Here is a 14,785-nt window from a genome sequence, read left to right on the forward strand (position 1 = left end):
CTTTGAGAACATTAAGAACTCCCAGGCATGAGAGCATGCATGCTTTATTCAGAATGTTTCGACAATGGCGAGGGGCTTGGAGGCTGAAGTAAGTATTAGAACTATGTTATCACTCCTCCACTATCATCATTATCATAATCAACCCATCGCCGGCTCACTACAGAGCACGGTTCTCCTCTCAGAGTGAGAAGGGTTTTGGCTATAGTCTACCTACCACGATGGCCAAGTGCGGATTTACAGACTTCACATACCTTTGAAACCATGATGGAGAACTCTCAGGCATGCAGGTTTCCCCACATAACTCCAAAAAGTTAGAGGTACGTACCCAGGATCGAACCCCATACCTCCGATTAGTGGTCCACCTCCGAGGAGTGGTGGACGTCCTAACTACCAGGCTATCACAGCTTATTATCTCTCCTCAGCTCTCCGCTATAGTTCATCAATATCAGTCAAGCGGATGGGTCATACTAAATTTACAGACAGACGGACAACGAAGTGATCCTATAAGAGTTCCTTTTTTCTTTTTAGGTACGGAACCCTAAAAACAATGGACTTATCTTCTAATTATATAAAAGAAAAAGGTGACTGACTGACTGACTGATCTATCAACGCATAGCTCAAACTACTGGACGGATCGGGCTGAAAATTGGCCTGCAGATAGCTATTATGACGTAGGCACCCGCTAAGAAAGGGTTTTTGAAAATTCAACCCCTAAGGGGGTGAAATAGGGGTTTAAAATTTGAGTAGTCCACGCGGACGAAGTTGTGAGCATAAGCTAGTTTCTATTATTGTGTGTGGGCCCTAATGTGAAATTTCACCTACTACAAGCTATGTCTAAGCAGTAACCCCTACCCAATAATAGATAACTGCTGAAGATTGGAATGGTTGAAACGTAAAACAGTGCATATTACTTATAGATAGATTTAGATACTTTAGTAAGGGTACACCATGGTTAGATAGGTTATTGAAAACATTAGTGCCCCTGGTGAATGTCCGGAATTTCACCGGCTAGGGCCCGCCAATTTTGTGGTATAAACACAACACAAACAGCAGCGGGGTCTTCTCGATTTGACCTAGGCCAAAACGGGGGTACGGGCCTCGAGGCATGGCCTCCTTGCCCGGGTGTGGCGCGGGGAAGAACGCTTCCCCGGTAACGTCCTTTAAGCCGTTGTCGGCTAAAGCCTGCCTTCTTGGCTTAGGGCCTCCAGTTCTCGGTTGTGTGTTGGGTCCAGGGCGCCCGTACTGTAGGCGGTAGGCTCGTCGTTGTGCACATGGGTATTGTCAAAGCCGGTAAAGCTTGCGTCGTCCTCATCGTCGTCATCTTCATCAGCACGTTGCGCTGGTGTGGGTGACCGCAGAAGCTCGCGAGGTAGAGGACGCCCGTTTGGTGGTCTGTGGTATAAACAAATCAAATTCCATAAATTGTTTACGTGAACGTCAGGATGGCTGGACCACCACAGAATTTGTAAGTTTAAGCCATGCTAGGATTTAGTACCTATTTGGTACTATTTGGTACCTGAGATCAAATAATTAGTACCTCGATAAATAGGGAGAAATTTTATAATCAAAGTGGTCAGCCATTCTGACCGTCAGGATGGCTGGACCAAGTCGGTTTTACTAAGTTGGCGGCGTTAAAGTTAATATGTTTTATCGTAAGGATTTAGTACCTAGTTAGTACTTAAACATAAACACTTTTATTTATTTATTTGATACACAAAAAAAAAGTTATACCCAAAATCAGTTTTGTATGGGAATAGGACCAAGTCAGTTTTTCTCAGTTAAAGGCGTTATAATGAATTAATTTTTACGCGAAGATTTAGTACCTAATCAGTACCTGAATATGAATTCTTTTTTATGATTTTTTCGATACACAAAAAAAAAGTTATACCCAAAATCAGTTTTGTATGGGAATAGGACCATGTCAGTTTTTCTCAGTTAAAGGCGTTATAATGAATTAATTTTTTCGCAGAGATTTAGGTCCTAATTAGTACCTAAACATAAATAGTTTTTTTAGATTTTTCCGATAAACCAAAAAATACTCCTAGAATTGAGTAGAATTGTATAGGAGTAGTAGGTACCTACTCTACTATAAATGGGACCACGTCGATTTTTCTCAATCAAAGGCGTAATAATTAACTTATCTTTTTGTAAAGATTTAGCTAACTAATTGGTACCTGCAGATAAATAGGTTTTTAAATTTTTTCGATAAAATATTAAAAAATACTCCTAGAAGAAGTTTTGCATGTGAGTAGTGGGTCAGTATAAATGAGTGTAATGTTTATTTGAAAAAAGAAAGAATATAAATTGTACAAAGGAAAATAATTTACCAAAAATAAATCTGGTTAAAACAGGCAGCTTTCTAATGGCGAAAGAATTATTAAAATCAGTCTAGTAGTTCCAGAGTCTTTTCTCTTTATAATACTAGTAGTTACCAACCTAAAGATGTTATCGCCAATATTTGTTTATTGTGGAAATGAATATTTTAGGCATTTTTTGGAATACCTAAAATATCCAGGCAATGTATAAAACATTATTTATTTCATAAGGTCATGCGGGGCTATTCGGCCAAAAAATGTGACGTGTAAAATTCAAATCTTTGCTATTTCACTACAGCAAGCAATAACAACAAATGAGTAAGTGCATCATAAAAATAATTTATTTGTTAATGGTTACGCTGTATTACTTCTGTAGAAAATCAATATTTTTATAACAACCAAGAGTTTTTATTTGAATTCTGGAAAATGGCGGAATAACCCCGCTGCGGGGCTTTTTCGACTTTTGATTGTGTCTCAGACATCTATGATTCTATTTAGTTAATACTTAGTGGCTCATACAATTCACGGCGGAAAAAATACTATTCTAAGTTTTACAAAAAGGTAGGGGGATTCAAATTCCTTTAAAATCTTTTTTTTTTTGTAAATTACAGTTAAGTTATTGAATAAAAGCTTTATCTTTCTTTAACGGCGAATAGTAAGAGTTTTAACACCAAGTACTCTTGTAATAATAGTCAGTGTATTCAAAATACGGTAGGTAATTATTGTTTGTAGGATAGTAAAAAAAAAACTAAATTAGGTGTCCCATGGGATCTTTAAAAATCTAAATCCACATTTAGGTTTTTAAAGATCTCGTGGGAACTGTTTGATTTTCCGGGATAAAAATTGCCTATATCAATTACAGGGATGCAAGCTGCCTAGGTACAAAATTTCATACAAATCGGTTAAGCGGATGGGTCTTTAGGAATCCCACGGGAACTCTTTGATTTTTCCGGGATAAAAAGTAGCCTATGTTCGTCCCCGGGATATAAGCTATCTCTGTACCAAATTTTGTCAGAATCGGTTAATTTGTTGGGCCGTGAAAAGGTAGCAGACAGACAGACAGACAGACACACTTTCGCATTTATAATTATGGATTCAATCTATTGACGAAGCCACAACAATATTATAATGATATTTATGGACACAAGTACGCGGCGGCTGCGCGGCCAGCGCGTGAAACGTAACGATCACAGTTACTTTTATCATTTTTGTGCAATATTCATAGTGCCAGTGATGAACGCTCTACTTTGCTAGTAAAAAAGTCGCTAACACATTACAATGCCCACGAAATAACTAAAAAATACATTACCTTAATATATAAAACAAAGTCGGGTTTGTTCGAACACTACTTAACTATAAATCAGATAGTAAGAGCCCCATATAAACATTTATCGTTATTTTATCGACCCTAGCACATCACTGACTTTTTCAATTATCATACTAAAATAGTGGGGCTATTACGTCATAAGATTTTGGTTGGAATAACCCCCATCTTAGAATATGAGGGGTTATTATGTCGCATCAAATAACTCAGTAAAAACATAGTAAAACTGAATAGCACATAATAATTCTGTTTCTTAAATCGTCGTTTACCCATAAAAACCATAAAAAATGATAAATTTTACTCATTTTCGAAACAAAATCCGTGGAGCTTAATTATTTTCACCACACTTGGCAAAAATGGTGTCCGACACACACATGACTGTCGATCAAACAGTTAACGCGTTAGCAGTGCCATCTAAATGACAATCTAAGAAGAATAGTTTTTGCTATGCGTTCTTAGATGCCGCTATTGATAAATCATCACTCGCTGACTGACTGACTGACTAATCACGAAATCTCAGGAACTATAAAGCCTACAAACTTGAAATTTGGTAGGTTGGTTCTTTCTAGGACGTTTCTAGGGGGTCGAAGGTTGTATGAAAGTCCTATGTTTTTGAAGTTAGAGACATGAAAATCGACATTTAGATTATTAGCTTTAAATAATAAAAATAAAAATCTGTATAGTTCAATTTGGGAAATTCCCCACTTAAGGGTGGTAAAATAGGGGGGAAAAGTTTTTATAGAAAAGTTTTAACTATTGTTATTTTTACTTGACATTTGCAACGTGGGTTCTTTCTAGGGGGTAGGTCTGAATAAGAAAGGATCTATCTAAGTTCTCCCCCTAAGGGGGTGAAATGGGGGTTGAAAAGTTTTTTATTTATTTATTCGTTATAGGCGCACGCTTGACTACGATCACACCTGATGGGAAGTGATGATGTGGTACCTATTCACTCTTGTTTTAAAGATACCCGGATTATAATTGACAGAAAACACTGATCTTGGAAGAGTGTTCCAGACCCTAGCCATGCGTATGAGGAATGATGACGCAAAGTGTTTCGTACGCGAAGATGGAATGTTGACGACATAGGGGTGGAAACTCGCCCGGAGTCTTGCGGTACGGTGGTAGAAAGGTGAGGGAGGGACAAAGTCGAACAGCTCCTGAGCACACTCTCCGAAATATGTCCTGTAAAATACCGATAGGCCGGCATACGAAATACGGCATATGAGTTATACGAAAATCCTATGTTTTTGAGTTAGAGATATGAAAATTGGCATTTAGGTATTCTGGGTTCCGTGCCTTAAGGTGAGACTGAGTGAGTAGGTAAGTAAGGTCTTTTGCAGCGGGAAAATTTCAGATCTCATGAGAAACCAGAAATTTTACGTGGACGAAGTCGCAGGCAACTGCTAGTAATATAAATGCAAAAGTGTGTCTGTATGTCTGTCTGTCTGCTAAGTTTTTACGGCCCAACCGCTGAACTGATTTTAATGAAATTTGGTGCAAACTTGGGCTAGATCCCGAGGAAGGGCATAGGCTACTTTTTATCCTGGAAAATCGAAGAGTTCCTAGAGGATTTAAATAAACCGAAATCCACGCAGGTGAAGCCGCGGGCATCCTCTAGTTGTAGTATAAAAGTTACAGGCAAAAGTCGCAATGGCCTCGCTGACGGAATAGCCCCGCATCACCTTACTTTATTTAGGCATTCTACATACATTTCCTAAACTGCAACCGGAAATGTGTTAAATTCGGGATGCAAAATCGATCAAGGGCGAGTCGGACTCACGCACGAATTAAAAATTCTTCCGATGAACAAGGTAAGTACCTATAGGCACTCATTTTTAACGTTCCGTACCTCGAAAGGAAGAAATGACCCCTTATAATATGATCACCTCTTTGTCTGCCTGTCTGTCTGTCTTGTCTGTCAAGACAAGGGAATCTAGACTTGTAGGGTACTTCCCGTTGAACTAGAATCATGATTAGCAGGTAGGCAGGTCTTATAGAACAAGTAAAGAAAAAAATCCGAAAACCGCGACTTTGTGGCTACATCACAAATAACTCAAAATTTTAAAAACCCCCGACACAAAAACCTCTATAAGAAAACTAGAAAAGAGCTGACTTCAACTTTCAAACGGCTGAACCGATTTTCTTCGATTATAGCTAAGAACGCTCTCCTTTCAAACAAAAAAAAAACCAAATTAAAATCGGTTTATTCGTTTAGGAGCTACGATGCCGATACACAGATACACACGTCAAACTTATAACACCTCTCTTTTTGGGTCGGTGGTTAAAAATTAATATAAAATTAGCTTATGCTCGCGACCGTCCGCGTGGACTACACAAATTTCAAACTCCTATTTCACTCCCTTAGGGGTTGAGTTTTCAAAAATCCTTTCTTAGCGGATGCCTACGTCATAATAGCTATCTGCATGCCAAATTTCAGCCCGATCCGTCCAGTAGTTTGAGCTGTGCGTTGATAGATCAGTCAGTCAGTCAGTCAGTCAGTCAGTCAGTCAGTCAGTCAGTCACCTTTTCCTTTTATATATATAGATTACATTTTTATACTCGATATCTTGATTCAAATTTTAAAACTGACAGACTTTCATACAAATTTCAAACCCCTTAATTTCTACAAATAATTAGTTTACTAAATCAAATGTAGATGGCGCCACCCGTCATTAACTTGCAGTATTGCACATAAAAGTGTTATATTATCTTGTACGATGGTACAGAACCCGTCGCGTGTGTGAGATTTAGATAAAGAAGAGAAGTTAAGACAGTGGGCTTTAATAGTGATGATAAATTAAATCCAATGATTACTAATGAAAGTTATCATTTATCAATTATTTGTCAGGTAAGGCCAAATACTAAGTAATTAAAAATCAAGCAAAGCATCTGCTGTATTATTTCAAAGTAAGAATCCTAATCATCTAAACAGGATTCTATAATAATTAGAAGCTAACAACCTAGTGTTTACTTTTATCTCAATGTATAAAATAAAAAGCACAAGAGGGTAGGTGATAAATACAGAAGTAAAACCAACCAAGTCGAATAATAACTGAATTGTATTTGTTCAGCATTGATCTATTTATATTAAAATGAATCTACCACCCATTTCGCTAAGGTGTTTAGTCATGGAGAAGAAAGGGCAAAGAAACTCCATAACACACATCTTTTAAAACATTAGAACGTTGAGTAAAGTAGTAGGTACATATTTGGTACACAGTTACAACAGGTAACCTATAAAAGGCAAATGATTACATTACATTATAATACAATATAAGAATACTTAACTTCAGTAAGGTCCGCTGTGTTTGCTCTGGGCTGTCGATACAAGACTGTCCCCTCTCTGTCGAGGTAGGGTACTTTTATAACACTGCCATCGCAAACAGGGCGGATGTCGACTATCACATGATCTTAATATTAATCATTATTTATTTTAGGTTTGTTGACAAAAGGTATGTCGACACACCCGATTTACAATAATAAAATCAGTAACATTGATGGTCTACGTATTAATAATTTACAATAATAATAAGCAACTTAAATTGACAGTTTACACAACATTATTATTTCACATAATAGCTATTGCCAACTGTATGTTGACAATCAGCTTAGTATAATGTCACTCTTAGTACATTGACAGTATTTAATTTACGATGAATAATTAGTTATCAGTATTGACAATTCACATAATATTATTTATCGTATTGTCACATTCCTAAATATTAAATTAAACAACATACAAGAAAGATACTATTTAAATCATACCCTTTCCGTACATTGACATTGAATCCGGAAACGGAATAACGATTTTGTTTTAAATATCACAACAAATATTTATTTCGGACTCCCAAGTTTATGATTAGATGAATTTTAGCATAATAATTATGTATCCAATTTTATCGTAATATAACACGGCCATACTGACAAGTACTTCGCTCCCGAAGTACATAGGGAAATACGGAAGAAAAGAAAAAAATCTAGCTAAGAGCTAAATAAAAAAAATAACTGTAAGCTAAAAAGATCTATAAGCTAAGGAAGATCTATAAGCTAAAAAGATCTATAAGCTACAGCTACCTAGTTTAACTGTCCCTAACTGGCTGCGCCCCATAATTTAATGTTTAAATTTTCTTTTTTTGTATATTTTTTTTTTTTTTAATATATATAAAGCAATGGGTCTTGTACTAGACTCTTGCCCAGTAGAGGTCATTACTAGACCTCGCTACTTACTGGCACCGTCCGAACAAGCCGTCTAACATTACCAACCAATATTTTTTTGATTGTTTGTTTTTTGTATTGGTACTAGTAATGATTAGTGCCAGCAGCCCTAACTAACTGGCCTAACTGCTACCAAGACATTACTGGAGTAGCACCAATAAGATGTATCACACCAATGGTGTAATACCAGCATTGTCAAGTCAAGCCATTTAACATTACTAACCACTCTTTTTTTTTTTTTTTTGCAGTGGGTCTAGTAATGATAATCGCCAGGCAGCCTAACTAACTGTCCTAACTGCTACCAGGACATTACTGGATTAGCACCAATAAGATGTATCACACCAATGGTGTAATACCAGCATTGTCAAGTCAAGCCATTTAACATTACTAACCACTCTTTTTTTTTTTTTTTTTTTTGCAGTGGGTCTAGTAATGATAAGCGCCAGGCAGCCTAACTAACTGTCCTAACTGCTACCAGGACATTACAACATGTATCACACCAGTGGTGTAATCAAGTCGAGCCATCTAACATTACTAGACCAACAAAATGATTACTTAGTACTAGCAATGATTAGCACCAGGCAGACCTCACTAACTTTGTCCTATTGGGAGTCTTAACATTGTCATATTGTGAGTCTTAACATTTTGTATCATATGCCATAAAAAAAAAAATTTTTTTTTTCTTTTTTTTTTTTCTTTTCTTTTTTTTTTTTCTCTGTTCTGCTTCTGTCATTTAGCATAAATTATTAGTAGGTTTTATTACAATTCGGCCATCTTGATAAGTACTTCGTTCCCGAAGTACATAGGAAAATAGAAAAATGCAGCCAGTGAACTTAAATGAACAGCGGCAACAAAAGTACCGACATAAAAAAAATATAAGATTGCTCCATTCACAAAACGATATTCAATGATTCAATGTCAATGTTACTGTCATAAAAACTAGGATAGAAGTCAGACCGAAATTAGAGTAGAAGAGAATATGTTTTCTTTGTTGATTATGTCTTATAAACAAGTGTAGTGTATGTACATCAAACCAACTCAAAACAAGAATAAATTGATAACACGTAACGTAGGTATTTATAAAATTAAAATGTTCTGATAGCATTACTAAACAGAAAAAAACTTGAGCAGGTAATCTGCCTTACGTTGCTAAAAAAGTAATTTAGTTAAATAATAAAAGTTACTTGAATGGACCATCTCTTTTGTGTTTTTTTAAGAGAAGAAAAATGGTCGAGTTATTTTAAGAAGAAAAATAAATAAATAAATATAGTTTATGTTTAAGTTACATAAATCAAAATAGTGATTTCTTCTTGTTTTGAGTTTTAAGCAAACGGTACGATGCAATGTCTCTAAAGCAAACCTACTGATTTATTCGTTATTTAGTTTCGGTATATCATAACCTTCTAAATGATTTCACATTGTTATATACTTTATTATAAATCGCTCGGTCAATCTGACGCCTAACTAGACTTATTCTTATCTAAATAAATTATACCACAACACGTGGTTTATCTAACTAATTAAAATATTTTATGATTGCCCTCACAGAAACTTTTTCCATATAAACTATACCACAAAATCGTGGTTTTAAATTTACACTTTTATTCACACACAACGCACAAATTGTACTTAGCTTGCTCAACGACGCGACGTTTCAACCGGCGCGGCGGTGCCACACCAGCACCAAGTGCCGCTGACAACAGAGTTGCCTCTCGCTTTGGGATCATCGGACACCAACACCAAGTGGCGCTGACGACAGGCGGTAGCCTGTCGCTTCGAGGAGAAGCCGCATCCACGATTGCTGAAAGCATTTGAAAAGTATTAGTATTGCGACAAGAAAAGAATTATCGAATCCCACTTCTGATGTGAGATTTAGATAAAGAAGAGAAGTTAAGACAGTGGGCTTTAATAGTGATGATAAATTAAATCCAATGATTACTAATGAAAGTTATCATTTATCAATTATTTGTCAGGTAAGGCCAAATACTAAGTAATTAAAAATCAAGCAAAGCATCTGCTGTATTATTTCAAAGTAAGAATCCTAATCATCTAAACAGGATTCTATAATAATTAGAAGCTAACAACCTAGTGTTTACTTTTATCTCAATGTATAAAATAAAAAGCACAAGAGGGTAGGTGATAAATACAGAAGTAAAACCAACCAAGTCGAATAATAACTGAATTGTATTTGTTCAGCATTGATCTATTTATATTAAAATGAATCTACCACCCATTTCGCTAAGGTGTTTAGTCATGGAGAAGAAAGGGCAAAGAAACTCCATAACACACATCTTTTAAAACATTAGAACGTTGAGTAAAGTAGTAGGTACATATTTGGTACACAGTTACAACAGGTAACCTATAAAAGGCAAATGATTACATTACATTATAATACAATATAAGAATACTTAACTTCAGTAAGGTCCGCTGTGTTTGCTCTGGGCTGTCGATACAAGACTGTCCCCTCTCTGTCGAGGTAGGGTACTTTTATAACACTGCCATCGCAAACAGGGCGGATGTCGACTATCACATGATCTTAATATTAATCATTATTTATTTAGGTTTGTTGACAAAAGGTATGTCGACACACCCGATTTACAATAATAAAATCAGTAACATTGATGGTCTACGTATTAATAATTTACAATAATAATAAGCAACTTAAATTGACAGTTTACACAACATTATTATTTCACATAATAGCTATTGCCAACTGTATGTTGACAATCAGCTTAGTATAATGTCACTCTTAGTACATTGACAGTATTTAATTTACGATGAATAATTAGTTATCAGTATTGACAATTCACATAATATTATTTATCGTATTGTCACATTCCTAAATATTAAATTAAACAACATACAAGAAAGATACTATTTAAATCATACCCTTTCCGTACATTGACATTGAATCCGGAAACGGAATAACGATTTTGTTTTAAATATCACAACAAATATTTATTTCGGACTCCCAAGTTTATGATTAGATGAATTTTAGCATAATAATTATGTATCCAATTTTATCGTAATATAACACGTGCATCCGACTCGCACATGATCGGTTTTAAGAAAACGCAAACACTTAAATATAATACTCAATCGCGCCAATTCTACCACGTACTGACATGTTTTATTTTTAAATTTTTGAAAAGGAATATGCATTAAATAACACCTAATCTATATGATAGTTTTCGCTTAGACCCATTACGCACGGTCGACTAGTCACCCAGCAATCAAAGTCCTAATTTAAGTGCCAAAAGGGTACCTAGATGTGGTGAAAGTTAAGTACTTATTAATTTTAGATTTAACATTATTATGTACTTAAGTCTGAAAGTTAAGTAAAGTCTGTAAGTTAGGTAACTATTGATTTTAGATCTAATTTAGTATGTAAGTCTGATTTAAAAAATATATGTCTGTCCTTATGATTTATTTTCATAATTATAAGTAGTCTTAGAATAAGGATTGGTCTCCGCGACGCAGGTAGGTAGATAATCATCATCAACACACCGCCGCCGACCCACTACTGAGTTACTGGCCTTGCTTATTCTGGCTGGTATAGCTTATTCTGCTGTTTCTTTGTTTTTATAAAGGTTCTTCTTTATAGTCGTTAATTCTCATTGCTGAGGGTCGTGACTCCTTTCCATAAATCATATAATGGCTGAAGTTCTCTTGGGATACTAATGCGGTGGGTTACCTCACCATACAACAATTCTTTTGCATCCAACAACATTATTCTTCTGCATACAACTCACAACGGGAATGAAATTTCGATTATTAGGTTTTACAGTTATATTGTCAAATGTTAGTGATAATAACCGGGACCGATGGCGACGGCTTAACGTGCTCTCCAAGGCACGGATTAAATGTAAAGACCAAATTGGACCTCTTAAGTCGGTTACCCATCCTACTGACTTAGCCCCATGTATAGTAGAGTAGGGACCTACTACTCCTTTACAATTTTTGGAGTATTTTTTTTGGTTTGTCGGAAAAATCTAAAAAAACTATTTATGTTTAGGTACTAATTAGGACCTAAATCTCTGCGAAAAAATTAATTCATTATGACGCCCTTAACTGAGAAAAACTGACATGGTCCTATTCCCATACAAAACTGATTTTGGGTATAACTTTTTTTTTGTGTATCGAAAAAATCAAAAAAAAAGTATTCATATTTAGGTACTGATTAGGTACTAAATCTTTGCGTAAAAATTAATTCATTATAACGCCTTTAACTGAGAAAAACTGACTTGGTCCTATTCCCATACAAAACTGATTTTGGGTATAACTTTTTTTTTGTGTATCAAATAAATAAATAAAAGTGTTTATGTTTAAGTACTAACTAGGTACTAAATCCTTACGATAAAACATATTAACTTTAACGCCGCCAACTTAGTAAAACCGACTTGGTCCAGCCATCCTGACGGTCAGAATGGCTGACCACTTTGATTATAAAATTTCTCCCTATTTATCGAGGTACTAATTATTTGATCTCAGGTACCAAATAGTACCAAATAGGTACTAAATCCTAGCATGGCTTAAACTTACAAATTCTGTGGTGGTCCAGCCATCCTGACGTTCACATTGTTTACCTATTTTTCCACAGACGGCGCCATAAAGTTGTATACCGTATGGGAAATAATATTATTTAGAAATAGGTAGGTAATAAAATACTCACAGAGTGGAATGGAGCGGAGCAACATTTAAATAAATTAAGATATCTGTCAAACAGAGTAATAGATATCAGCGGACTAATCACATTAGTGAGAGATGACGATGTCTTTTTAATTAATAAAGACTAGCGCTTGGCCGCAATCAGACCTGATGGCAAGTGATGATGCAGCCCAAGATGAAGCGCGCTTGCCTAAGAAAATGCCTATTCACTTTTATCTTGACTTGAAGGTAATTACTACTTATATTATAACTAGCTTTTGCCCCGCGGCTTCGCCCGCATAGTAAGTGTACTCCTGAACATTATAAACTATTCCCGAACATTCCACAACATTCCAGAATGTTCGAACTCACAACAGATCTTACTTTATATACCCCTATCAGCAGGTAGCTTTACCCATTGAGAAAACACTTTGAATGGTCCACAATGTTCCAGATTCCAGAATATTCGACACACATTCGAGAATGTTCCGGAATGTTCTACAATGATCTGGGATATTCTGTGCAATTCTCTCGAAAACTCTCAAATATTCTTGACTATTCTAGCAATTTCTATGGGGCGAAACTTCCAACCCTTATATCTTCAAAAGCTACCCTTCAGGTAAAAACGGGAACCTTCTTCATGGACGGGAGATAGAGAGCTATCACACCATATAACTACCTTGATCGTACCTGGACTCATTTCTGAGTTTTAGCGGCACGCACATTGTACAGTTTCTTTTATAATATAATATATTGATTATTGGAGTGAATTAGTGGAGATCCCTGAGTGCTATATGCTATAAATTATATAAGTATTGCGGACGAGATCGTGGACAAAAGCTAGTTTATAATATGTGCCAATGAAAGCCACTTAGGTTACATCTCCACTGAAGCGGACCAGAGCGGAGACGTGTTCTTCGTGTACAATAATTTTCAGCGAGTTCAATGATTTGACTTGGAAGTTGGAGGACATATCGAATGAAAGAAACTCGTCCAAATCGCCGAGTTGCCTCTTTACAATTTTATCACTTTTTTGGACTGTCAACTCGACCACATGTAGTTTCGTACAAAATAAATAATAAAATAAAAATTAAAAAAAATAAAAATCTTCTTTATTCAAATAAACTTTTACAAGTACTTTCGAATAGTCGGATGCATCTACCACTGGTTCGGAATGCCTTCTTCGGTTCGGTTGTACGTTCGTACAACCTTAGTGAATAATTCCAACAGAAACTGCGACGGAACGAGAAAGAAATCTGAAAAATGCAGCGCATTTTAAACTTTTTTGCCTTTTCCAAGCGGAATGAGAAGATCATATTAATTAATTTTCCGTACTCTACTCTGTAGGATATTAGAGACTGTAGGATTTCGCCTTATTGCTCTTTCTATGTAATTCGCAATAAGTATTATAATTTATGTATTTACCTAAACTAAGTAAGTTTATGATTTTAGGGTTCTGTAGTAAAACAAAGAACCCTTACACTGTACATAGTTTCGACCAGTCTGTCTGTCTATTAATCTCTGTGTTTCTTTGTCTATCTGTCTGATTGCCAGGCTGCCTGCGCACTCTCCTTGCGGTTGCTCGTCTGCCCGCCCGCAGTCGTGCCTGTCCGTACACCCGCCCAAACCATTTTTAGGTTGTTCATAAAATGTTTTTTAAATAGATATTTAAAGAACATTTTGAGCTTGGACAGTTTTTGCAAAAATACTTACCGTTAAAAAATGATAATGACCGCCAAAGAATAAGTTTTACGTGAATAATAATTGCCAGCCTCTAATTTATTAACTGCCGCATATTTTTATCATTATTTTTTGTATAAAAAAAACAATTAACATTTGCAGCACCCGAGGAATCGCCAATGCGTGCCTTTCAGTAAATTGTTGATCCGCCCCTTGAATAACCCGATGTTGAAATCTAGTGGGAATCCGCCCAAGGAAGTTTCTTTATTTTTATTTTGATACACGTTCGTGCCCTTGACTAAGTGATGATGCAGTCTAACTTGGAAGTTGTATGGCAGTTTCATTAACCCATACCCTTGTTGATCGGTTTCTACACGGCAACGTACGGAACGCTGCATCGCTTAGCGGCACGAATTTGCCGGTAGGCTGGTAACTAGCAACAGCCGAAGCATTCCACTAGTGACTAGACCAAACAATTTAGAAAATATAAATTCCCAAATTGCCCCTGCCAGGTATCGAACCCGAGACCTCCCATTCATAAGACTAAACCACGTTCCCTTGAGGTGAGGAGGTCGTCAAAAAGTTGGTTTGCATGTGCGTGAAA

The 14,785-nt window shown here is 36.1% G+C and overlaps 1 long non-coding RNA gene across 1 annotated transcript in view; it reads right to left on the reverse strand.

Annotated features, from left to right (window-relative positions):
* The window catches only part of LOC138404586 (uncharacterized), a 172,165-nt gene that overhangs the window by 44,817 nt on the left and 112,563 nt on the right, over positions 1–14,785 (reverse strand). The gene's annotated exons all lie outside the window — the stretch shown is intronic.

This window comes from Maniola hyperantus, chromosome Z, assembly GCF_902806685.2.
Source record: "Maniola hyperantus chromosome Z, iAphHyp1.2, whole genome shotgun sequence".
NCBI lineage: Eukaryota > Metazoa > Arthropoda > Insecta > Lepidoptera > Nymphalidae > Maniola > Maniola hyperantus.